The sequence below is a fragment of the Stegodyphus dumicola genome, chromosome 10 (genome assembly GCF_044657685.1).
Source record: "Stegodyphus dumicola isolate Sdum_Otavi_A_Nest chromosome 10, ASM4465768v1".
NCBI classification, from domain to species: domain Eukaryota; kingdom Metazoa; phylum Arthropoda; class Arachnida; order Araneae; family Eresidae; genus Stegodyphus; species Stegodyphus dumicola.
The window spans coordinates 88,430,825-88,458,555 of record NC_140777.1 but is presented as its reverse complement, the minus strand read 5'-3'; the positions used below and the strand labels follow the sequence as shown (position 1 = coordinate 88,458,555).

General features: G+C 31.1%; 2 long non-coding RNA genes across 6 annotated transcripts in view; one reads left to right on the top strand and one right to left on the bottom strand.

Annotated features, from left to right (window-relative positions):
* Nucleotides 1-27,731, top strand: part of LOC118194396 (uncharacterized) — a 1,067,480-nt gene that overhangs the window by 723,346 nt on the left and 316,403 nt on the right. The gene's annotated exons all lie outside the window — the stretch shown is intronic.
* Nucleotides 1-27,731, bottom strand: part of LOC146995010 (uncharacterized) — a 144,479-nt gene that overhangs the window by 3,835 nt on the left and 112,913 nt on the right. Inside the window, exon 2 of the long non-coding RNA XR_015043458.1 lies at nt 20,178-21,691. This is a non-coding gene — a long non-coding RNA (uncharacterized LOC146995010). The remainder of the gene's footprint in view (nt 1-20,177; nt 21,692-27,731) is intronic.

Below are 27,731 nucleotides of genomic sequence, written 5' to 3'. Positions count from 1 at the left end.
TTGTATCTATAATACTAGTGGATCTTTTACTTGTTCTAAAATACTTAGTTGGTTATTTATTGGATTTTTTTCATCTTATCTCATTTTTAGTGGTTTTGAAAATTCAACATATTATCTTCTTACAAGCTGTGTATTTAAAAAATTAGAATTATAATTTAAAAAATATTACAATAATAAATACCACTAGGCACTGGAAAAAAGACCATTTACGTGCATTCATTTATTGTTATGAATAATTTTTTTCCTGAGTTACAGTTTTATGCAATAATCATAACCCTGCCATTGTTCACTAAATAAAATATGAAGAAAAAAGTCAGAAATCTTTCATATTTTACATTACGCTCAAAGGGGCGTTTTTCTAACTCTTTGTGGGTTTATCTTTATTTATTAAATAGCATGTTCTTCGCATTTAAACCACAAAATTCAGTTCAACAGAAATATCGCAAAATAATTTTTAAATGAGCATATCTTTAGAATTTCGGATACACAGTCTCCCGCGCTAGAGACATTTTTTTTTTTTTTTTTTTTTTTTTTTTAGAGTGTTGCCATTGCTCACTTTGAAATCGTTGAGTTTCTTAATCAAAAATTCGTTAAAGTTTTAAAAAATATGAAATAGATAATAAAACAAATTTCAATTTGCAAATTTGGGCTTCCACATGCCCATATTTGGGTGGAAAAGTACGTTGTTCAAAATTGGATGGCTCTAGGTACCATCGTTTTATCACAATACGAGAAACGCACATACATTTATCCAGATTCTTCACTATTTAATTTCTTTAAATATAATACAGGGCTGAAATATTTGGTGGCAACAGTTTGAAAAGAGAACCGACATTTAAAGTTTTCAACACAAATTGCCAAAACGAAATTAATAGCTCTTTTGATTTCTTTTTCAATATTTTTAGATATGTGTATTTCGTTTTCAGTATTTCGTTTTGATTATTTTCTGTTTGAAGTGTTCTCGTTGTGATTTCATCACAATGAAGAGTAGTGTACAGTGGAAAAGCATCTAAATATACTTTTGATTAGCATTTATTTTTGATTAACTTCAGTTTTTTTTTAATGGAATGTTGAGAATTTGCTTCAGACATGCGACTAGAAATTTGTAAATAATTTTTATTCTCCCATGTCCGCCCGTCCGGAGAGCCGGTGTGGGGTAAACAAATTCAAATTCATATATTTTATTTTTATATACATTTGACATATTTTTATATTTTTTCCTCTTTCTCGTTTCATTTCCCCCCTTTTTCTTTTTCCCCCTCCCGCTTTTTCTCCTCCCCGCAGCTATCTCAAACTGTATTTCTTGTGAATTTTTCTTTAAGTAGGATTGCGGTTAAAAATACTACTTTACATGTTAAAACTGTAACTTTTTAACTGTATCGGTTAAAAATATTACTAGATTGATTTTCCTGCATCCTTTCTTGTAATATGTCCAGCAGATTCTAATGTATTATGCAGCATAATTGTCCTTATAAATATCTTTTAGAGTTCATAATTATTTTTTCCCCTCAAGTATCCTTGAGATTTATAGTGTAAATATTTTCCATCATTAAAGGTGAATTTTTTTTTAAATTTTATTTTAGTTTTTGGTTAAGAAGTAATAAACGATTATATACGCTTTTAATGTTTCGGTATTCTTCTATTTATATCATTTACTGTTGAAACAGAAATACTGATTAAGATAGCTGTTAAAACTGAAGAGTTTTAATTTTATACAACAGTGAAGATCTGGTTTTATGCATAGCAGCAACAAATATTACAATAAATCAGTATTCGAGAAGCAATAGCAATAAATTTCTATTTAAGAAGAGATTCCTATTTAAGAAGTATTAAGATAGTGTATTATTAAGAAGAGAAAAATATCTCAGCAATAAATCTCTATTTAAGAAAAATATCTCTCTCAGCAATAAATCTGAGAACTTGGTGTCTCTCTCAACAATAAATATCTATTTAAGAAGCAAAAATCAGTATGATTTTCTATATTTTTAAATTAAGATTTGGTTAATCTTTGGATTATGATAACTTGGCGAATTTTGGCGAAAGTTTGGTGACTAACACTGCTACAGCAACCTGCTAGTTTGTTTTTGGACGCCATTTTGTTTTCACGAAGAAAAGGCATGTTTTTTTTTTTTTTTTTTTTTTTTTTTTTTAATTAAAATTTTTTTCTAACAATCAGCTAGCCGAATTACGCTTATGCTAGAACTTTTATGGAACAAAAGTGCTTAATCATGACGAATATTAGGTGCGAAATTGGAAGAAAGTGCAGAATCGCCCACTGCTTGCCGCGTTTTTAAGAATTGCACAAACACGGTATCATCCATGTACACGTCGACCTGTTTTCACTTAAAAAAACATCCCAGAATTCCACAAAAATGGCATTGCGCACACTCTTGACTTTATCCATGTACACTGCTAAAGTCCTAGCTAGTAACCTTTATCGCCTTACCAAAATGTCGCCAAACTACCTGTTACCATATTCCAAAGATTAGCGTAAGATTTTAAAATTTAAAAAAATCTAAAATATTTCAGATTTTAACGGTTGTTCAAAAGAGTTTGTTAAGGTTTTCTTTAAGCTCTCGCTGAAATCACAGTCTACCATTCTGCTGTGACACTCGCTCCTACACCCCATTTTTTTTTATTTTTTTAAGTCTATAATTTAGCACCATTTTCTTCGCACTTACGCCAAATACCATTCAACAGCAAAATTGCAAAAATTTTAAAAAGCTGCACGTGTTCAGAATTCCTGATCAAGTATTGGTATACATTTTTCTGTGTCCCCCCCCCAGTCTTTTCTCAGTTCATCATATCAGTCTTCAGTTTTCTTACTAAAATGAATTTACAAATTCTTTTCGTTTGTGTTTTTTTTTTTTTTTTTTTTTTTCAGTTTTTTTTTTTTTTTTTTTGTTTGTTTGTTAAAGTCTTCTGTGTTTATTTTATAAAATATCACGTTCTTGGACCTTACACCCCCTAAAATTCGATTCAACAGTAAAATCGCAAAATATTTAAATAAAGCATATATTTAGAATTTCCGATAGACAGTCTCGTGCCCTGGAAGTATTTTTTTTTTTTTTTCCCCTATACATTGTCGCCACTGCTCGCTTGGAATTGTTGAGTTTGTTAATCAAGAATTCGTTTTTTAAGTTTTACAAAATATATGAAATGGATAATAAAACAAATTCGGAATTTAAAATTCGAGCACATGTTTGGGTGGAGGACTACGTTATTCAAAATTTAATGCTCTACGTACTTTTTCACAATGTGAGAAACTTGCATGCATTCATCCAGATTCTTCACTATTTACTTTCTTTAAACGTAACACATGGCTATAACATTTAAAAAGTGATACACCGTTTGTAGTGATTCAACGCAAAATGCCGTTTCAAGACAAATGTCTCATTCGGAATTAATGTCCCTGCTAACTAACAATGTTTTTTGAAAGTTTAAGGATAAATTCTTTTATATATATATGTGATGTACCAGCTTTTGTCAAGAATAAATAGATTGTTGAAGAATCATAAATGTAGTCGTAGCTTAAATTATCAGACGATAAATTTAAAAAACAGGATCCATTTATTATATCAGGAGAAACAGCAGTTACAAAACGATATTTCCGGAGGAAATAAAAAAGAGTTACTTATAACTTTTAGTATGAAGTTTACTGCATCGTGACAATTAAGAAAAAGCTCCGATATTCCTTTTGCGAGTCTTTTTTATAGCCTCTGGAAAGGCGGAGCTTCACAGAAATGACGTCAGCCTCGTCAGCCAATCCAGTTCGCTTTAAATATCTCCAGAACATTCTAAAACTGTACGTGTAGAAAAGGCGGGAAAAACAACTTGACTGGATTTAATTCTACGTACTTTCAAATAAGAGAACGTCGCCATTAAAAATGAAAAGAACATACAGTTAGAATTTTAAGTGTATTCTTGACTATGGAATTTTACTATTGCACATATATATATATATTAGACTATAAATTGCAGCTTTTAGATTGTAAATTTTTGGATTCAGTATTTATATCTAAATAAATTATTTAAATAAAAATGATATAATAGTAAAACAAGAGGGCTTTAAATCTTGACTCATTTAAAAAAAAAAAAAAAAAAAGGTATAAAGGTGGGGGATCAAATTGGCCTATCTGCAAGTTCAATCTATAAAACATGTGAACGTTTAGAATGTTCAAACATTTTAAGGTTTTTCATAAATTTAAAACTTTATTATCAAAATTTTTGAATAAACAGGTTAATAGGAGTTTTGTAATAAACCTAGCACAAATACAAATTCTGAATTTTTATAAAAAATATTTTATTACTCTTAAGATTCTGTACCATTCAATTTAAATAAAACTGGTAGAACTACCCACAAGATTTAATTTACTTAACAGCATTGTGGGTCTTTTGGAGTATATGTGTATATAAACATTTAGGCTTCTGTAAGTGTGCATACAGGGTGAAGAGTTTTTGAATTTTTCGTAATTTATTTTTCCAGCGAAAGAAACAATACATGTTGAGAAGGGAAGATAATTCAAGAAGGTAATAAACTTAAGAACATAATTACTTATTTCGGAATTCAGTAAGACAGATTAAATATTTGAAATAGTTTTATTATTTTTTTGCGTAATAAAAACAGTATTACAGTAAAGTAGAATAATGAAACCTCGTTAAATAATTTCGTTGAATTTATTTATAAATTCCTATTATTTATTAATAGTAACGTTCCTTGTAGCATGTATTTCTGAGTAACTAGTAATCTGATTTAGAACAACTGGAACACAATTATTAATTAAGTACTGGCTCGTAAGTAACAATAATTAAATTAAATAGTTATAATAAGCGCCAAATAATGTGCATTCTCTAATTTTCTGTTTCATGAGTAGTGATGTTCCAAAGATTCAAGTAGTGATGTTTCAAAGATTTTCTAGAATTTAAGTTAATTAAAATATTTATCTTCCAATGTTTACGACTGAGAATATATAAATTTAAGGAAAAGTATTTAAATTAATTGTATAAGGTATTTCTCCGGCCTTCTTAGCATACCTTCGTGGTGTAGTGGTCAGCAAGCTCGACGCGTAATCGAGAGGTCCGTGGTTCGAGTCCCGGTGAGAGCATTGCTAATTTTTCAAGTCTCCTGCTTCCAAATAACAAAATTTCTCTACGGTGGCTCCTAAACAGGGACCCGAACCACGGACCTCTTGAATACGCGTCGAGCGTGCTCACCGCTACACCACGAAAGCATGCTAAGAAGGCGGAAGAAATACCTTATAATTGTTCTGCGGATTTTCCTTAGTGATTAATTTTTTAGTATGTAGTTTATTGAAACTAATACATAAAAATAATATAATACATAAATACATAAAATAATTAGTTTAAAAAAAAGCAATGTATTACTGTACACTTACTCTTGCAATAAATAATGTATTACTATACATTATCATTTGTAACTGTGTGTTCTGAAGCATCTCTTAAATTTTTTTATGTAGAGACATCAGAAAAAACATATATTCATATTTAAACTAGGAACTAAACCTTTTCAGTAATTATTTTGTGGCTTTCTAGAAGATAGATTCATTTCTTCTAGAAAGTTCGTATCATGAAACATTCCTCACAAGAAAGAATTTTCGGCAACTGAATCAGAAGGTTTAAAAGATGTGAATATTCCGATTTTTTGGAAATAAAATTTTCCTTATGATAATTATGTATTTTTTCTAAATAAGTAGCAACAGAATGAAAAGTACACCACAATTAAATAAGTAAAATTTAAAATAATTATAAATAAATAAATAAAAATGAAAGGAGTAAATAAATAGATAAAATTTTAATTAATTATAAATAAAAAGTAAATAAAAATAAAAATGAGGAAATAAATAAATAAAATAAAAAATAAGAATGACTAAATAAATAAATAAATAAAATAAAAATAAGAATGACTAGATAAATAAGTAAAATAAAAAATAAGAATGACTAAATAAATAAATAAAATAAAAAAATAAGAATGACTAACTAAATAAATAAAATTTAAAATAATTCTAAGTAGATAAATTTAAAGTAATAATAAATAAATACATAAATAAAAATAATAAATAAAAAGAAAATCTGAAAGCTTTCAGATTTTATATTACACCCAAAGGGCGTTTTTTAAACGTTTTGTATGTTTCTTTCATTTATTAAATATCCTGATCTTCGCACTTGAAACACATGAAATCCAATTCAACAGGAATATCACAAAATATATAAAAATAGCAAAGCAGCATGTGTTTAGATTTCCCGATACACAGTCTCGCACGCTGGAGAAAAATTTTTTTTACAGTGTTGCCGTTGCTCGCTTTGAAGTTATTGAGTTTGTTAAGCAGAAATTCGTTAAAGTTTTACAAAATTTGGAATAGATAATAAAACAAATTCGAAATTTAAAATTCGGGCTTCTGAGTTCCCGTGTTCGGTTGGAAGACTACGTTATTCAAAATTTGATGGCTCTGGGTACGGCTGTTTTTTCACAGTGACAGAAACGTTCATGCCTTCATACAGATTCTTCATTATTTAGTTTTTTTAAATATAATACTTGGTGGCAAGAGTTTGAAAAGTGAATCGGCGAAAATGCCGTTTTGAAATTAATAGCCTTCTGAGCTAACTCCCTTTGGGCTAATAACCTTAAAATTAATTTTGATAGCCACACCGATTAAGTTTTGAGCCAACTTTATTGATATTTAATTAATTGATATATGTAGTTATATTTATATTGATATATGTAGTAAATATATGTAGTTATATTTAATTAATTGATATATGCGTTAATTGATATATGTAGTCTTCGGCTACTAGCTTATTTAAATTACATTTTACATTTGTCTTTAGTATGTTTTCTTTTCTTTCTTATTTAATTTCAAATAAAGTCTTTTACATTCTCAAGTTTCAACTGTTAATTTAGACTTAACGATAATTTCCTTAACGTCTACCAAACATTTGATTACTACTGAATGATTGCAAAATACACCAGACGTTGAAGATATATGTCTCGGAACTGTAAAACTTGCCGAGTATGCCCTGGTAACGTAATGTGGTGGAATTTAATGTAGCATGATACATTTAACAAGACTTCTAGAATTGTTTCTAACATCAAAAATAAATATTTAGGTAAATATAAACAAACAAAGTAATGTAAGTAATGAAAAATAAAATAAATGAAGGGGATTTAAGACGGCTCAAAATATAAAATATGTTTCAAAATACTTTTTGGCATCGTATTATCTTACTTTTAAAGGGCGATAAACCACGCATTTGAAATATAATGTCAGCAAAATATATCTGTAATAGCGGAAAAAAAAACCATCTTACAGATTTTATGTAATCGAGCAAGAAAGGACGTATCACAAAATTAAATAAGGCATATGCAGCTTCCTGGATTTTTGCATTATACTAAGTCCACTATCGTATGAATGAAATCTCGACATTATCATCGAAATGAATTGTTGTCTTCCATTTTATCAAATTTGAGCTATCTATGGAAGAAATGGTTCGGAAAATTTAGATGTTATTATACTACCTTCTCTATATCCACTTCGCTTAATATTGTAATTAAATTTTGAAATCTTTGCTTTTAATGTAGTGCAAAATCTTTGCTTTTAATAGTGCAAAATCTTTGCTTTTAATAGCGCAAAATCTTTGCTTTTAATGTATGCAATTCATGCGATAGTATACATGTAAGTTCATTATTAGATAGAATTATAGACAAAATAGGGGGGGTAAGATATCCTCTCTTCTGCTTCTTTCCGGTCTGTTGTATTCTTTCGCAAGCGTTTGGGAAATTGAGGGGGATGTAATGGATGTGGGGGTGGAATGGAAAGGCTTGGATAGTCGTGTGCAGCGACGATGAGCAGTGACCTGAGGTTAGGCGGTGTCCGAAATCGCGATGTGCGCGTGCCATGCGTAGGAGGAAGGGTGTGGGCTCAGGATATCTCGTCACGAGACATCGGTGGCCCGTGGCTTTATCCGGATAACCGCGCCCTGCGGTCCTACTTTCTTAACCGCGTCATTCCCGATCTGTGGGAAATGGTCTACGTTGCCGTGTATCGTAAAAATTACATAAAAAGATCCTAATGTCAGATGTGTAGTTTGTTCTACTTTCTTGAGCAAAAATAGTTCACTTTGATAAATAATTCATAGAAATTAGTAAATGTTCCGTCAACTTTACTTTTCTTATGCCGTTTCGTAACATGAAAAACATGAACAGGAGTTTCTTAGAAAGTCCTCCACGAAGGTCATTCTTTCCCATTAGCCAGATAATTCTCGTGTGCTTTACCATAATCATATTCGTTAGCATTCGCTTTTACATTGCCCATACACAAAATGCGTCTACAAAGTTTATGGACAAATTTCATACAAAATCGAAAACTCAAGGAAACAATATTCCTATTTTTTGGGCCTTCGATATGAAATCCTTATAGTCTGTACTAAGCTTGGTATTCTAACAGCTAACTTATTTCCTTCATGGAGCTTATTATATTGAAAACTGTTTAAGCCTGCCTGTTTAGTGAATCTTACGAGTGTTATTTAAGTATTGACCTTTGAAGAAGACTTATCGGGACCGACATATTGGATTGGATTATTTAATTATGGCAAAGCACACGAGGGCTATCTGCTTAATGAGAGGGATACCTTCGTGGAGGACTTTCTAAGGGAAACTGGCTCGTATACACATGGGGAAAACCACGAAAACACCCATGCAGCCAGCCCGTTCGCGGGATTCGAACCTCGAACCGAACTACAAGTGTTCAGCGTCTTTACCGCTCGTCCGCAGGTGAGTTAGACCGAGATATATGGTTAATAAATGGGCTGGATAAGAAATGGGATAATTTTCTTTGCTAGAAACTTCTTTGTTAAGCATGGAGCTGCACTATCAAGCATCAGAAACAGCTGCAGCAGAAAGCAGAAAAGAAAGAAAGCAGCAGAAAGTAGTTATTCGATAGAGCTATTTCAGATCTAACTGCGGTAACTCGACCAGCTGACGAGTGGTTAAAACCGCTGAATATTGTTAGTTCTACTCGTATGCAAACACAGGCGAATGGTGGGTTGTATGTTTTTTCCCGTGTGTAAAAGTGAACATTAGTCATATATAAAAGTGAACGCTCCCATGTGAACTCTGGTCAGTTTCCCTTAGGAAGTCCTCCACGATGGTATTCCTTCCTTTTAGATAACCCTTGCGTTCTTTGTCTCAGTACCCTTACCTATGCTTCCATTAGATTTTATAAAAATTGAGTTTATTTTATTTAGTCAAGAACAAATTTCTTGTAGATTATATCTTTAAGGGTTTTCCCCCACCCAATCACCTTTTTTTTTTTTTTTTTTTTTTTTTTTTTTTTTTTTTTAAGTCCAAAGGGATTTGAATCCCGAAGGACTATTAGTTTCGTTTTGGCATTTTGCGTCGGACTCATAAATGTCGGTTCACTTTTCAAACTGTTGCCACAAAATGTTAGAGTCCTGCATTATATTTGAAGAAATTAAATAATGAAAAATCTGCATAAATGTATGTATATTTCTCGTATTGTGATAAAACAACGGTACATAGAGTCATCGAATTTTGAATAACGTAATCCTCCAACGAATATGAGCATGTGGGAGACCAAATTTAAAATTTGAAATTTGTTTTATGATCGATTTCCTATTTTTTAAAACTTTGACGAATTTTTGATTAACAAACTCAAGGATTTCAAAGCGAGCAATGGCAACGTTGTGCAGAAAAAACATTTTTATCTCCAGCGCGTGAGTCTCTGTATCGGAAATTCTAAAGATATGCTCGTTTTAAAACTATTTTGCGATATTGCTGTTGCACTGGATCTTATGGTTTAAGTGCGAGGAACATGATATTTAATAAAGAAAGGTAACACACAAAATGTTAAAAAACGCCCCTTTGGACGTAATTTAAAATCTGAAACATTTCAGATTTTTTTTAAATTTTACTCACGCTTAATTTTTTTTTTTTTTTTTTTCCCCCCAAGATTCCTGAAATAGAAGCATCCATAATCGTAGAGAATCTTCTTCAGTTCAAGCATTATCGTTGCGATGTTTGTGCATTAAAACTACTGAGCACTAAACTGATTTTGTAATGTAACATAACGTTCATTAACGTATGCACTATTTAATCATAGTTAATAATCGTAATTAATCATAATCATAATTAAGAAGGCTACATAATGTACTTTCTTATGACAATTCTTTCTTACCTTTCGATAACAAAGTTCTGAATTTTACTGAAGAGACACAGCCCCCCCCCACAACCTTATATTTTTGAAGTATAAAAAATCTCGTATGGATTACCGCAAATTAAAATCATTGCATTCGACATAGGTCACAAATCTAAGAAAGAAAATTATCCGAAGATTACTTAAGCCAGCTTCTTATTCACTTTATAATTATGTACAGTGATTATATAATTACATACAGTTTATAATTATATAATATGCAGTGACGATTTCAGTAAAACATATGCATGAAATAAAGTACTATATTGCGTTAATCACTCTTCACCCGTGGTTAAAACTACTTCACGTTTTACAGAATTTAGAACATTTTATGTAGTAAACATGATAGGTGGTTATACTTTACAGTAAAGAATGCGTGCCTCTCTAATTAAATGTAATTTTCCCCGTTCCCTAAAATAGGCTGTGGCGCTCGAAGAAATTTTCCTTCCAATTACTATATAATTATCTGTAAATGTGAATTTCAGAAGTCATTCAGCTGTTGAAGACAGCATCAGCAGTCATTAATTAGCATTAGCAGACTTAATATTGTCATCGACATTATTATCATTAATTTAAGATTGTTGTACATTTTCTTCTTGTTGCTCTGCAGTAAAAATATCTGATGGGTAAAGAATTTGCTAAAAAAACCACAGTTGTAAAATTTTAATTTTTCCACTGCTCTAAAATAAAAATTAATTACATAAGAGATGTTGTTTCGAAAGGAAAAAATCTGATGTGTACACCACATGACTTCCTTGTACGGAATATTAAATTATACGCATTTGTTTCTTGCATTTCTTTTAAACTTATTGGATTGAATTAAATCTACTTCGCCGACAGCGCATAAACCACAAATAAAATAAAGGCATTCTTTAAAATTCACTCTATTTGTTTAACATAGCGACACTCTGGCACTAGGTTCACTTAACAGTATTATATTTCTTTCATATTATAACTTAGAATGCACAAAATGTATATCATTTAAAGAATTATCGAATCGTTGCCACATGTTCTTTTGAAATACTATAATGAAGCTAGAACGATGTAAAAAAGAAATTAAGCAAACAAACAACAACAACAAAAAAAAAAAAAAAAAAAAAAAAAAAAAAAACAGTTTTTCACAGATGATTGAGTATTTCTCATTCAATTAATTCAGTTCTCACTTCGCGACAAGACAAAAATACATAAAAGCTCAAAATATATGTATTAAAAATTACTAATTATTAAAAATTAAATTACTAATATTAAAAATTAAGTAAATCTTAAACACTTTATTTCCTTGAGAAAATTCCAGAAGAGATTAAGCATGATTTAATTCGCAATAATAAGTGAAGACGTTATTTTTGTTGTTGCGAAGCTTAGTCTCTCTAGATTGGCAACAAATCTATAATTCGTATATGTACCTACGCACGTACGTACATACGTTCATACAGAAGCCACGAAAAATTCTTTTCAGAATTAATTTTAAAGCAGCTTTATAATTTTTTTTTGGAGGAAACGAGTCTTTTATTCTGTCCTTACGTACAGATATCACGCAAAAACATCGTTCAATTGCATTCGATAGTGGTCAAAATGGATATTTTCGTTGAAATATGCTGCCTGAAACTTTTCGTGATTACAATACTTCCTTTTCACTTCGTACAAGGAAGTAAAAAACAACTTACGAAATGGTGAGTAAAAACAATGTGATAATAATAATAAATAAGACAATATTTTAAATAGATGCTTAATAATAATAAGCTAATTAGCGTATTATTCGTAAAAATATCGGTAGAAAATGTAGAGAGAAGTTAACGAATTAATTCCTAGAAAGTAATTGAATACGTTTTACAGACAAAACATGAAATGTCGGCATTCTGAAGAATACCTAGTACTTTATAGAAGGCCTGGCGATTTTAGACAAAGTATGAAATATGAAAATTATTATGTATTTTACCTAGGCATTCTATAGAATCACAAATATAAAGTTGTTGCATAAGTTGTTTAATTATTAAAAGGGTGACGGTTTGAAATCATAATGAACATTTAAACTGTTGAACCAAAAGCTTTAATATATGCTAGTTTTTATCCCCTTTCCAATTTATATTCCACTTTTGAAAATTACTATAACGTTTGAATTTTTAGCTTTAAATTTTATTGCAAATATTTCCTATAAATATATATATTTTTAATTCTGACATCTGCCTCGATATTTCAAAATTCATATATTAACTATAATTGAAATTTTAGGCATATGCTTATGCAATAAAGAATTTATTTCAATTTAAAATTTTAGAATTTTCAATATAGTTATTATAATGGTTTATGAATGTTATTATTATACATCTTAATCAAAATTTTATGAGAACTGTTATTGAAATACTTACCAATTATGAAATGGGAATTTTCAATGTTTCATTAAAATTTTTGTGCAATACTTACCGTCTACAAATTTAAATAAATTTACATAAAAGTTAAGTAAATTGAATTCGCTTAAAAAGTGCCTTTCAGCTGTTCGTTGTTTAATTTGAATGAAAAATTACATTTACGCAAATTTACTTAGATACAATGTATGCCAAATATTAAAAATGTGTTCATTGTGAATATAAATTTTTAAATGGTAATGTTTGGTACTTAGTGTAATATTTCTTTCTAAAAATAGGAAAAAAATCGACTATTTATTTGTGAATAATATTCCATATTTCTGGTATTTTTTTCCCATGGCGGGTATAAATTTCTGTTTTTATTGTGTTTTGTTTATCTTATACACACCTCTTGCTGAATTCATTTCAAAAAATTCGTTTTTGATTTTTTTATATTAAGAGCACGATAAAAGATTGCGCACCGGGATTAAGACAATCTATATTGCTTCACAACTTGATCCGAAATAATTCAAAATATGTTCATAGCATAAACAAAAAACGACCTGAACAATAAAACAATTGTTTCTATTGCTATGTGAACCATATTATAGGGAAATATTTTTCTGGGTATTATTTATATGAAATACATTTAAATATTTTATACTTATTATTTAAATTCTTGTAACACTTATTTAAATAAAATATAATTAAGGAATTTTTGTCTAACGCTTGATAGAAATACTTAAATTTATTTTTATATTTTATTGGAATTTTAGATGTTTCGATCTTTCTGCCCACTTCCACTCTGCATCTTCAGAGAGCCCTGTTTGTTCAAGGCAAATTTTATCTGAACGACTTTCTAAACTATTGATTTATCTGAATGAATTTCTCAAGTATACCAATTTAACCAACCAAATAATTCATCCCTGAAGAAATTAGCTCTGGAAATGTAAAATCCATTTGCTTTAAATTTTAATTTTGTTTGAACTTAGTTTTTAGCAGTTTTGTTTCATCCGATATTTTTAAAATTCACTCGCTTGTTCATATTTGAATTATAATTTTTATACTCATAGAAATTTGCTTTTAATTAAAATTCCTTTTTCTCTTATATCAGTTAATGTAATAGTTTTGGGACTTTTTGCAATTTTGCAGATGAATTTGCTTTTCTACTTTGAACAGAATATGGTATTTGAATTTGCTCTGAGTTCGTTAATATTAATTATTACAACTGAATTACTGTAGCTTAAAAGCGCGTAATTTGTCTTAAATTTTTTAACTTAATTTTCTAATTTATTTATGTTAATTATACATAAATAAACATAAATCAGAAAACTGGGCCCACCCAGTATAGTGGTTAGCGTCACTGACTGGCGTGCTGAAGGGTCCGGGTTCGAATTCCGGAGAAGGCGTTGATGTTTGTAAATGTATAGTGTCGCTACGGCAAAGGGGCACTCTATGTGCGGCGAGTCGAAAGTCTTTCGTGTGGAATGGGAGAGGGTGGCAGACTCTCAAACCCGCCCGCCACCGGGGTGCTCTCCATCAAAATTGGGGGGGGGGAACTGAGCTAAATCGCACTGTCACCTGAATGGTGCTGAAGGCTGTTGCCAACGGCAGGCGTAATCTAGAGCTCCTTGCACGAAGAATTTCGTAGGCTTGGCTGACTACGTCAGACAAGTGAGCATAAGCAACAACTATATAGAAAACTGGCAACAAGAAATCAAATTAAACTTCCTCATATGAGAGCTAATTGCTGTTAAAAATAACTTAAGTGGGCAAATGGAAGACCCCTATTAAAATTACATTTCGTTATTTATCGAAAATTAAAATTTTAAAAAAAAATTGATATTGCCAATTCACGAATGTTTTGGTCACTTAAAACACTTCTGTATTTGTAAGTATATGGCCTCGACCAACAATTGCGAAAATAAAAGCTGGGTAAGGACTTTTGAGCCTGGTAAGGTGGTGTATATATACGTTTGGTTCTGGCGATTGCAATAAAAAAGGGAGATGCACAACTAGATGTTATAACAATCACGTGTACAAACTTTCAACTTTCTACGGTTAATTATTATTTCATTGACGCGCGTACATACATACGTACGTATAGACGTCACTAAAAAATTCATTTTTAATGCACTTTAAATCTATTTTACAATCCATTTAAAAAAAAAAAAAGAAAAGAAACAGTCCTTTATTTTTTCAGACGTCATCAAGGTACAGACGTCATCAAGAAATCACCCAAATCGATTTGGAAATGGTTGAAATCTATATTTCTGTTCAAATATGAGACGCGAAATTTTACGCGATTACAGAACTTCCCTGTACACGAAGTAAAAAAGGGGAGATTTTTTAACTGGTATTTATTTTTTCAGTGTTATTATATAGGCCTTTATGCATATAAATTTTAATTAAAACTAAAGAATCAATTTAAAAACCTCTAAAATTTTGGACGGACTGGTCCTGGGCAATAAATAATCAGTGTCTTCTCTCGCGTACTAGAATTATTCAATACATACTTTCGCACTAATATAAAAAAAATATAAGTAATTAATTTGCCATTTTGCCATTTTTTTTTTCTGTCACGCTCGGTATAGTTTTATTGGAATTAAACAATCTTGTAAATTTGTTCTATTATCGTTGGCATTCTTAGAAACTGTTTCTTGAAAATCTCTATAAATCGCCTTTGAAACCCACAATTTAAGGTATTACATCTGTCTCAGGACATCTAAATTTTAATTAATTTTTAAATGAAGAATCTATAATGATGTCCTTATGGCATTATATATGGATAATAATGTGGTTGAGGTAAGCATTTCATGCCCTCTTTTAAAATCTTGAACAAAGCTGGGAACACGGGGGTTTTGTGTTGCCTTGAAGCATTCCTTAATTTACCTCCGAGTTAAAGGGCTACCACTTTAAACACTGTTACGAATTTTGTATATATGTAAATAAGTTTAGTGAAATTATATGTGAAATTGTAATATTTTTTTTTGTATGATGCAACATGAAATGCTTGAAAGAGACGAAACTCTGTCGGAAGAATAAGATTACAGGAGCAAATCTATTTAACATTGAAGTAAGTGGCTAAACTGGCGAGATATCGTCAAGCTCGAAATGGTTTTTCGCAACTATTTTTTGTCGCCAAATTTGGCGAGAAATTACTAAAAGTCATCGAACTTGGTGAGCATTTGGCTACATTTTGGTACAGTCCCTGCGTAACTGCAATTGATTTTTATATGTAACTATTTATCATACTGTACTGTACTTTTATTAACCTATAATCTCTCTATAGTTATATGTTTGACTTCTCTTCAGGAGTTTATCCTCGTGCTGTATCATGTATTAAGTATTATCATATATCACTTATTAGAAGTCTTATGCAATAACATATATGACTTCGTATTTACATTGTATTTTGTTAAATGTATCGTAATCTGTTATTTACACAAATGCAACAATTCTTTATTGCCAAAGTATACTACAACTGTTTAAACTGTATCATGTCATATGCGCATCTATTTTTTTTTTAACTGGCATAATATTTTCAATGTATTTTACCGCAAACATATTAGTCCATACCTTTGTATTCATCATTACTGTAATCTGCTGTAAACTATTGTATTTTTGCCATCCTATACTGGATTTTTATCATACTAAACCGTATTTTTATCGTATTATAATCTCTCTATAGTTATATGTTTGACTTCTCCTCAGGAGTTTATCCTCGCGCTGTGTCATGTATTAAGTATAATGATATATAACTTGTTAGAAGTCTTATGCAATAACACATATCACTTCTTAACAACATCGTATTATATTAAATGTATCGTAACTTGTTATTTCCACAAATGCAACAATTTCAATTATGTACTCACGTATTTGAATTAGTGTTGTCCTAAAGGTTCTCTAGATCGTGGTGGAAGTGGTGCTATACTAATTAACCGTATGGTAGAGGCATAGTGTCCACGTCCCCCGTTCCTTATCCTTATCCTTATGTAACTGTAACCGTATATGACCCTAATATGCCTTCCAGTAATTTCGGAAAGTGGAAGTTACTAGAGATATCTCGGCGGCCGGGTGAAAACTGGTAGTTCTGTCCGGGGTTCGAATGCAGGCGAATGGGCTGGCTGCATGGTCGTTTTTTGTGGATTTCCCCGTGTGTAATGTGTATATGAGCTAGTTTCCATTAAAAAGACCTCCACGGCGCATCCTTCCCTTTCCGTGCAGTGCCTAAAGGCGGAGTACGTTGTAAGTAAAAAATTCCAAAGCTAAAGCTAAAAATGCTATCCTTTTCATGACCTTTTTTCATTCTCATTAAGTCTTTGTCCAAACACGCTAAAACCTTATAGTATAAATATATGCTTGTGCCATTTTTTTTATTGCACAATCTCCATACGATGTTTAAAAGTCTGAATCCTGGCATTAAAATTGCCGACACATTAGGTTATTTCGAAGTTGGTGATATGAAAAATGAGCCACGTCTTCGCCGGGACTCGAACCACGGGCTTCTCGAATACGCGCCGAGCGTGCTGACCACTACACTACGAAGGCATGCTAAGAAGGTGCGAGAAATACCTTATAAACTGAAATTAAAATTTCAGAACAATAGCGCTACTTCGTTCAGATTGCACGTATAAGATATGTTCTACATCATTAAACAATAAGAAATTTAATAAAATTTTGTCTTTGAAAATTGCGGAGGAGTGAAAACGATGAAAAATTTTCTCATTAATTTACAAAACGCAGTATTTTCTACGAATTGAAAGGTCCCAGTTTCGTTTAATTAAGATATGGATTTAACAAAAAATTAGTTCTTTAAATAATAAACATATTTTTTCACTTTCAAGTAGAATTAGCAAAATATATTAATAAATTCTTAAAACATACAAAACTTGAAAAAAAGAAGTTTTGCTGCAAATCCCTTTCTTATTTTTCGTATTTTTAACTCGAAAGCTTGAAATCTTTCAATACAAATTTATTAAACCATTTAAAAGAAAGCTGCGCAAGTTGCATCAAAGTAAAAATATTATCATCAATTAGAAAATTTTTACTTGAATTAAATGAACTAACAAAACTTTTGGCAGGATAATTAATGGATTAATTATGCAATTTTAATTTTAATTAAGAGAAATATTGAGGTTTTTTTAATAGTTATATGCTTTTTATACCGCTTCATTAATGGCGGTAGAAGAAAAATGAAAGAATTTCTACCCTTCTTTTGTTACGCATCTATCATGTTGCCATAGAAACATTTTTTTTTAATCCGAACTAATTCAAGAAAGAAATTCAAATTCTTTTCCTAAGTAAATGCATTTTTTGCAACAATATTTTTATTAAATATTCTTTTTTGGGGGTAATGTTGAGTCAAGTAACATTGTAAGTAATTAATTGTATTTAATCAATTTTTTTCTTCTTTTCCTGTGAATTCAGATTTGTTTTCCATTTTTTGATCAACTAATGTGGCAAAAAAATTCCAGATGCGAAAGAAGGTAGGTAGCAAACACCTTCTATTCAACAATGCTTCCCTCCAGATATAACTGTGTTTTATCTGTATTAAATTTATAGTGCTGAACCGTTTTGTGACTCGTTACTATTTAATTCTGAACTGCTACTTGTCTTACGTATTGTTCCTAGTAACGAACAGGTAAACAAACAAGAATATTATTAATCATAGCATTAAATTTGTTTTTAACCTAAAGTTTTATGTGCTAAAAGGAAACATAAAGATAAGTTGCAACCTGATAAGCAAATGAAAATTCCAATAACTGTAATGATCACACACTTTTTCTCTCTGAGTTGAAAACTTATGGTTTCAAATGCTTTGGATTGTACAGTCATTAGGCTATTTTGAAGCTGGAAACGTGAACAATGAACATTGGCTCGCCGGTATTTCTCCCGCCTTCTTGGTATGCCTTCGTGGTGTGGTGGTCTCCACGCTGGGCGCGTATTCCAGAGGTCTGCGGTTCGACTCCCGGCGAAGGCCGTTGCTCATTTTTCATCTTTCCGGCTTCCATTAAAAAAAAATAAATAAACCTAATGGACTTGGATTCTAAATACTTGGACTCTTGAATACCCGCAGAGATTGCTACCGTTACACCACGATGGCATTCATAAAGGAAGCAGAAAATACCTTATATACTTTGCCTTTTAAAGGGTGACTAGGAATTAGGAGATCCACTCGCTAGATCCTGGTGATGAAGAATCGTCATCTGCCACCCTTTTATATCGTGCGCCACTGTAGAGATATTAGGCCTTTTTTTTATGCGGGAGACGTGAAAAATTAGCAATGCCCTCACCGGGACTCGAACCTAGACCGCCCGAATACGAGAGGAGTGTGCTTCCGTTACACCACGAAGGCATGCAGGAAGGAGGAAGAAAATACTTTACAGGATTTTCTATGGAGGAGGTATATTAGACATGTATATTACAATGTATATATTTTTTCTCCCTACTTTCCTTCGTGGTATAACTGGAAGCATACTCGGCGCGTATTCGAGAGGTCCAAGGTTCGAGTCCCAGGGGAGGTATTGCATATTTTCCACGTCTGCAGCATCAAAAATTCCTTATGACTTTACAAGCGGCATCCGAACTAAAAAGTTGTGGATGATAATTCGTCACCACCAGACTTTGGGGAAGTGGATCCCCCAATTTCCAGTCGCCCTTTAAAAGGGGGAGTACATAATGTATTTTCTCTCGTCTTCCAGCTGCCTTTGGTGTAACGGTAGCTCACTTGGCGCAGATTAGAAAGGTCCGAGTTCGAATCCCGGCGAAGGCATCGCACACTTTTTTTCCCATCTCCTTCTTTAAAAAAAGCTAATGAATCTACAATATTAGTTCGTAATATCTCCGTTATTATTACTCTTCCGAAACTAATTAAACTCTCATAACAGCTGAATTTAAAGTTTTTTCAATGAATAATTGAAAGAACAGAGAAATTACATTAACACGAAGGTCTTCGCTAATTTCGCAATATCTGTTTACTGTAATTATTATTTTAATAAACCAATCATTATGATTAGATCTTGACTATTACTTCCCCTTTTCCATTTACTCACCAGAAATGTAAATTAGTTAGAGAGTATTTAAGTTGATGGTTTTGCGATTGTAAGACAGAGCATGCTTTTGTCTCTCGAGGTCGCTTTACTTCGTTTTGCCACAACTCTGATAAAATTGCAAGTTTTCGGCTTTCCATTACAGCTGCCGTCATTTAAATTATTACTCAGGTGAAAAGTTTTGAGTCAACATGGTTTTAAACTGAATTTTGTACTCTTTGAATATTAGCTTATATTTTAAAATTTAAGTTTGACTGTTATTTTACGTTTCATCGCTACCAGTGGTGATTGATCTTGTCATGTATGAGACATGTGTTTAGTGTTTAAGTTCTGATTTTATAAAAAAAAAAAAAAAAAAGCTTGTTTTAAATCTTTTAAAGACTCTGGACTTCTTTTATGACACAGAGTTCATTTGTTTAATGTCTGTTAGGAGTTTTATGCTAGTTTTTATATCCCCAAAAAAAGTCAAGCTCTGTAAGTTAGAAAAGAAACATTCTGGGATAATATTTCTACATAAATGAATAAAACGTATTAGAATTATATGACAATAATACCTGCAGGAAGTTATAAGGTATTTCCTCCCTCCTTCCAGCATGCCTTGGTGGTGTAACGGTAGCACACTCGTGTAACGGTAGTAGCATTCTTCGTTGTGTAACGGTAGTCCAGAGGTCCAGGTTTGAGTACCGAGCAGGGCACTACAGAGGCTGTTCACACATTTTTTAGACGACGTATATTGTATTCACAAAACTAAATTACAGAAAATTCTTGTGTTCTAAATGTTCTATTTGACATCCCTTATTCTGAACTATCTTTCGACACCGCAATTTCCAGGATAATAATGCCTTTTGAAGTGGCAGAAGAGGTATTCTATCCCATTCCTCCCGAACAGCTTTCCAGAGTCCTGTTAGGGTTTGGGGACAACGTTTGGATAATGCAGTTTTTAAAAGTCCGAAAGCACAAAAATCCATAGGTGACACATCGGGAGATTGAGTAGGGATATCAGTGAAGGGTATGGCCTTGATACCAGATTTTCGTTCCATTTCTTTTAGGAAATTTACAGTGGATTTTGATGTGTGACTGCTAGATTTGTCCTGATGGAGTCTCACAGATGGATGGCACTGTGGGTAAAGCGATGGTATTTCATTCAGAAATATTGGCGATAAAATATGTTCCTGATAGTATTTGGAGTTAATCTTGACATTTTTTTTTGCACTCTCTTTATTTTTAACTTGCCATTATAAGAAAAACCAGCAAGAATCAGGAATCCCTTAGAAAAACTTTCTTTCGATTCTTTGAACCATGTACTTAAATTTTTTTTCTCCCCTTTTATGATAATAAATGGCTCTTTTTTTTTTTTTTTTTTTTTTTTTTTTTTTTTTTTTTGTTACAATCATTTAAATACCCCATGCTTCATCTATTGTGACAATTGTTTTCCATTTTTCTTTGGATAAGTGTTTCTCATATAAAATTCTGCAGCGTGTCCTGCGTTGAGCGATATGCTTTGGAAGAAGACGATGCACATTGCGTTTTTTCGCTTTCTTAAGATTTAAATCAACGTTTATCAATTTGTTTACAGTGGGCACCAAGCATTTTAATGTTTTTGCAACTGTCCTTTGACTAGGGGGTTTTCTTTTAACTTTAAACAACGTACCTTTGCAATAGTCGAAGATGTCCTTTTTTTCCTTAGATACATGTTTGGAATTTTTGTCCCACTTGAGGCTCCAATTAGACGCTTTTTTCCTTTCTTATTGATAATATTACCTATGGACGCTTTAGATATCACAAAACCATGACTCTCACATCGTTTTTGGATAACGGAGTATGCATATTTCTCTTCGGAAAGAGCGTCAATGTAGCCTTCGAACCACTGCTTTGTTAAATTCGCGATTTTGAATAAAAACAAAACTTTCAAGCCACAGACGATAATTTTGACTTTTTAAAACATAGTACAATTGCAATTACTTCTTTTGCAGCAAACGATTTTTTATTACCGCTTACCAAAATTGTGTAAAAAATGTGCGAACAGCCTCTGTATACATTTTTCACAACACTTGCTTCAAAAATGGCTCTACAAAGAAAAGAAACATACATTTTGAATTCTGTAACATTTTTGTTGCTTAAGTAAAGAACTAAACTAAAATTGTAAAAATATAACTTATAAAATGGAGAACTATCTTTCTGAAGTCTATCTATCTATCTATCTGAAGGGGAGGAAGACTTTTTTTTTTTTTTTTTTTTTAAATATTAATGTCTAAATGGAAATCAATTTTATTCAATATGTGAATGAGTTTTGCCACCTAGATGCAATGCTTAGTGACGCTGACTCTCGTAGCGAAGTGCCTAGGTTCAAATCCCGCAGAAGACATGGGTGTTTGTAAATGTGCGTCTGTGCGGCATGGAGGTCTTAAGATACATGACGAGTCGGAAGTCCTCTCGAGTAGCTGGGTGGTAGAACAAAAGAGGTAGGTGATCCTCGGTCTCATCCCCCGAGGTGTTCTCCTCAAAAACTGGGGAGGGGGCGGAATTATGGTGTTCAAGCTTTTTGCCATGCTCTGATTAGGTCAGACAAGGGAGATTAACAGCAAGAAAAAAAAAATTTTTAATGGTTTTCGTTACATAAAATATAATTTACTAATCAAAAGTTCACTTATCGATGTTTATTTATGTTTTCGCGTATCACTTTCAAAGACAATCAGTCGTTTTAGAGAAGTTTGCTATACTTATAACCACTCAAAATTTTATCTGAACACAATGAAAAATCCAACTGTTGTGTCTCTTTTGACTCTAAATTATTTTTTTAATAACTAAGCTAAGTAAGACTTACTGCAAAAAAGAGAAATTAAATTTAAACGCTAGTATATAATATATATAATAGTCTCGCATTATTCTTCTTGCAGAAGATAATCAATCACTTTTACTGCACGTGGTTTTAAACCTATTTTTCATAACACATCTTTCAATGAATCATCGCTTTGCCGACAATATTCGGAAACATTTTTAAAGACTACCACAGTTTAAGAATATATGTCTGCATTTCTAAGAAATTATTCTGCGTTTAGTTAAAAATAAAACGTGTTAGAAATTTTTGATGATAATATCTGCATTAAACTAAGAATAACATATTTTGGGATTCTATTATATTTCTGTATTGTTCGGGTTAAGAATAAAATAAAAACAATGTAATTATCCAAAGAACAAGGGGAAGAAAGAATGGAAATGTTTCAGATTTTAACGGTCTCCCAAAACGTTTTGTTAAAGTTTTTCGATGCTCTCTCTGAGCTCGCAGTCTCCTCTTGAACTTACTCCTGCTACCCACTTTTTTTCGTATATTTAGCTTTATTATTAAGCATAATTTTTTTTCGCTCTTACACCATACACAGTTCAACAGCAAAATTACAAAAATTTTAAAAGCAGCATGTGTTTAAAATTCCCAATAAAGTGTCAAGTGTTGGCATTTTTTCAATCTTTTCTCAGTTTAACATATCAATGTACAGTTTTCTTAGTTAAGATGGCTTTAAAACGTTTTTTTAGTCCAAAGGGATTTGAATCCCGAAGGACTATTAGTTTCGTTTTGGCATTTTGCGTCGGACTCATAAATGTCGGTTCACTTTTCAAACTGTTGCCACCAAATGTTAGAGTCCTGCATTATATTTGAAGAAATTAAATAATGAAAAATCTGCATAAATGTATGTATATTTCTCGTATTGTGATAAAACAACGGTACATAGAGTCATCGAATTTTGAATAACGTAATCCTCCAACGAATATGAGCATGTGGAAGACCAAATTTGAAATTTGAAATTTGTTTTATGATCGATTTCCTATTTTTTAAAACTTTGACGAATTTTTGATTAACAAACTCAAGGATTTCAAAGCGAGCAATGGCAACGTTGTGCAGAAAAAACATTTTTATCTCCAGCGCGTGAGTCTCTGTATCGGAAATTCTAAAGATAGGCTCGTTTTAAAACTATTTTGCGATATTGCTGTTGCACTGGATCTTATGGTTTAAGTGCGAGGAACATGATATTTAATAAAGAAAGGTAACACACAAAATGTTAAAAAACGCCCCTTTGGACGTAATTTAAAATCTGAAACATTTCAGATTTTTTTTTTTTTTTTGGTCATTTTATTATTAACGTTTTGTGTGTTAAATTTATTAATTAAATATCATGTTCTGCGCCCATCACCCAAATAAAATTCAGTTGAATAGCAAAAAAACAGCGTATCTTTAAAATTTCTGATATACAGTCTCGCGCACTGGAGCTAACAATCTTTTCATCCGTACATTGTTGCCACTGATCGCTTTCAAATCGTTGAGCCTGTTAAAAATTATTTATAAAGTTTAACAAAATATGAAATATAAAATTCAAAATTCGGACTACATTATTCAAAATTTGTTGGCCTTAGGTACCCCCGTTTTTTCACTGTGCGATAATTATATATACATTTGCGCAGATTCTTCATTATTTAATTTGTTTCAAAGTATTACAGGAATATTTCATGGCAACAATTTGAAAAGTGATTCACCCATTTAGATTAATGCGCCGCCAAAATCCCGTTTGGAGACTAATAGCCCGTTCGAGTTAGCTCTCTTTTAAGCTAAAAACTAGAGAACTTGTAGTTAAATTAAGAGGGGGTAATTGCATAAAAAATGAATGTCTATATGGCAATAAATTATTTTGCATTTAATTAAAAAAAAAGGGGGAAGAAAGAAAATTCTAATTGCACAGGATTATAAGTAAAGTGTATTAAGGGGGAAAAAAGAAAAGAAAACTCGCATTGAATAATTTGCTATGCAACTTCAAAAATAAAAATTACAGTAAGCGAGTTTGTATCCATAAAAATTAAAAACGCGTATCCATAAAAATTAAAAACGCGGTCTAAGAATTTTTTTTTGGACGCATTAGGAAAAAAAAAAAAAAAAAAAATATAAATTAATTTTATTAAATTAATTTATATATATTTTTTAATATTAATTTTATTAAATTAATTTATATTAATTTTAATTTTATTAAATTAATTTATATTAATTTTAATTTTATTAAATTAATTTATATTAATTTTAATTTTATTAAAGATTGATGTTTTAAAGAAAAATATAAATTAATTTAATAAAATTAATTTATATTTTTCTTTCTTTTCTAATGCGTCCAAAAACAAATTCTTAATTAATTTATTTATTAAATTAATTTATATTTTTCTTTAAAAAATATTAATCTTTAATAATTCTTTAATAAATTAATTTTATTAAATTAATTTAATTTTTTAAAGAAAATTTGTAGTTGTTATTTTGCATTGAATTTTATGAAAATTGATTTTTTTTTTTTTTTTTTTTTTTTTTAAATGCTGAGTTACACAGAACCACAATTAAACTACCTTTAGTAACTAACTAAATAATAAAAACACGTGCTGAATAATCTGTATCTTAAAAAATAAAAATTTGCAGTAAAATGTTAAAAAAAAACGTAGTGTAGTAAATCTTTTATTTCTTGAAATTACGAGAAAAAGGGGAACTATAAATTATTAGTTAAAAATTAATTTAAAAAAGAATAAACATAATTTTATAACATATTTAATAAACAATCATTGATGAAACCTAATACTGATTAAGTCTTTCGAATTTATATAAGTTAAATCACCTTTAAAATTGCACAAAGGTAGTAAAGCTAATGAGATGTTTAGCACGTGGCAGTCACACGTGGTACATTGTACAATAACATTAGGGTGCTGAATGCAATAAATAAAGAACACTTTTTGTATTTCATTGTTAAGTGAAAAAGAAAATTATTCACCTGTAACAGAATTAGTGAATAAAGAAATCTGCAGAAACGAGCTTAAGTTTTTTTTAAAAAAGGAAAAGGGATAAAAAAATGCCTCAGAAAGCCCGAGGCTACCTCTGTATCTTTTGTCTGGTAACGAAATCGTTAGTTCGGGGCGCAGTGCCAAAATCGGAGGGGCGTGGCTTATTGATGAGGCGGGACCATACACAGTTGATTGACAGCTCCATGCTTTCGCCCTTCAATCGATTTCCTGAAGCAGCTTAGCTATAATGAAATGTATAGGCGCAAGGTTTGAGTGAGAGAAAAAAGTAAAAAAAAACTTGTCATTGAACTGGTTCAAAGAGAACGAAAAGAAAATGAAATTTTTCTGCCAACACGCATACATTTCATATGTAACAGCATGTTGCGTTTGTATCAACAGATTACCTGTTTTAATTCTGTAAGAAATTCTGAATAAATCCAATTACAGTAATGGATTACAAAAAACTGATGTACGTTTCAGACTTGTATGACTATGCCTTACTTATTAGCTAGAAATATGAAATCTAAGACATGCAAGGAAAATGATACGATTGGGATACCAGTAAAATCTCTCATAACAGACACCAAGTTAGCTCGCAATTTCAAAATAAGCGTACTTTTCAAAGTCTAAATTTAAATTCGGAATTTAAGAGTAAATAAGATAAAAAAATATAAATAAGATAAAAATACATAAAATTTAAAATAAAATCTGAACGTTTTCAGATTTGTATATGGCGTCCAAAGGGACTTTTTTTTTTAGTCCAAAGGGATTTGAATCCCGAAGGACTATTAGTTTCGTTTTGGCATTTTGCGTCGGACGGATAAATGTCGGTTCACTTTTCAAACTGTTGCCATAAAATGTTAGAGTCCTGCATTATATTTGAAGAAATTAAATAATGAAAAATCTGCATAAATGATTGTCTATTTCTCGCATTGTGATAAAACAATGGTACATAGAGCCATCGAATTTTGAATGACGAAATCCTACTGCGAATATGGGCATCTGAAATCCAAAATTTGGAATTTGTTTTATTATAGATTTTATATTTTGTAAAACTTTAACGAATTTTTGATTTACAAATTCAATGCTTTAAAAGCGAGAAATGGCAACGTTATATAGAAAAAAATTACTTTTATCTCCAGCTCGCGAGACTGTGTATATCGGAAATTCTAAAGATATGCTTAATTTAACATTATTTTGCGATATTGCTCTTGAACTGAATTTTATGGTTTAAGTGCAAAGAACATGATATTTAATAAATAAAGGTAACACTCAAAACGTTAAAAAAACGCCCCTTTAGACGTAATTTAAAATCTGAAAAATTTCAGTTTTTTTTTTTTTTTTTTTTTTGTTTAACATTTTGTGTGTTACATTTATTTATTAAATACCATGTTCTTCGCACTTTAAAAATTTAAAAAGGGCATATCTTTAAAATTTCCAATACACAGTGTCGCGCGCTGGAGATAAAAATGACTGTTCCGTACAGTGTTGCCATTGCTCCTTTGAAATCGTTTGAGTTTGTTCATAAAAAATTCGTTAAAGTTCTACAAAATATGAAATAGATAATAAAACAAATTCCGAATTTGGGCTTCCAGATGCCCTTATTCGGATGGAGATTTACGTTATTCAAAATTAGTGTGCTTAGGTACAGTTGTTTTATCACAACGCGAAAAACATAGATACATTTATGCAGATTCTTCTTCAGTATTTAATTTCTTTAAATATAATACAGGGCGATAATATTTGGTGGCAACAATTTAACAAGTCATACAGCCTTTTACAGTTTTCGACGCAAAATGGCAAAACGAAATTAAAAGCCCTTCTGAGCCAACGCCCTTTGCTCTAATAATTAAAAATAAGTAACAAATAAACTGAAATTTAAAAAAAATGTATAAGAATGAAATAATTTTCGAAAACTTAAAAGTGGAATATCTTTGTGGTAGGTTTCTGCTGCCTACAGACAGTAGAAACATAACAGATATTTTTCACAATCTTATTCAGGCAACGAGCAAAGGAATTATCCAGAATATAGAACAATCGAACTTTATTTATGCATCAATATGGTGAACTTTAAAGGGAGTATTCATGATTTTTCTAAACAATTTAGATCGAATGGTTCTATATTTTCTTTATTTCTTGCATGGAAAAATGTAAAAAATAGTACATTATGTCGCTGTTTGCACTGACTGGAATCTATGATCTTGCTTGAAGATGATGAGTTGAGAGACATTCTCTCTGTTTTAAATATGTCCGGCAATCATCTTTGATTTACTTACATATTCGGAGAAGGTTAGTGCTAATGAAGA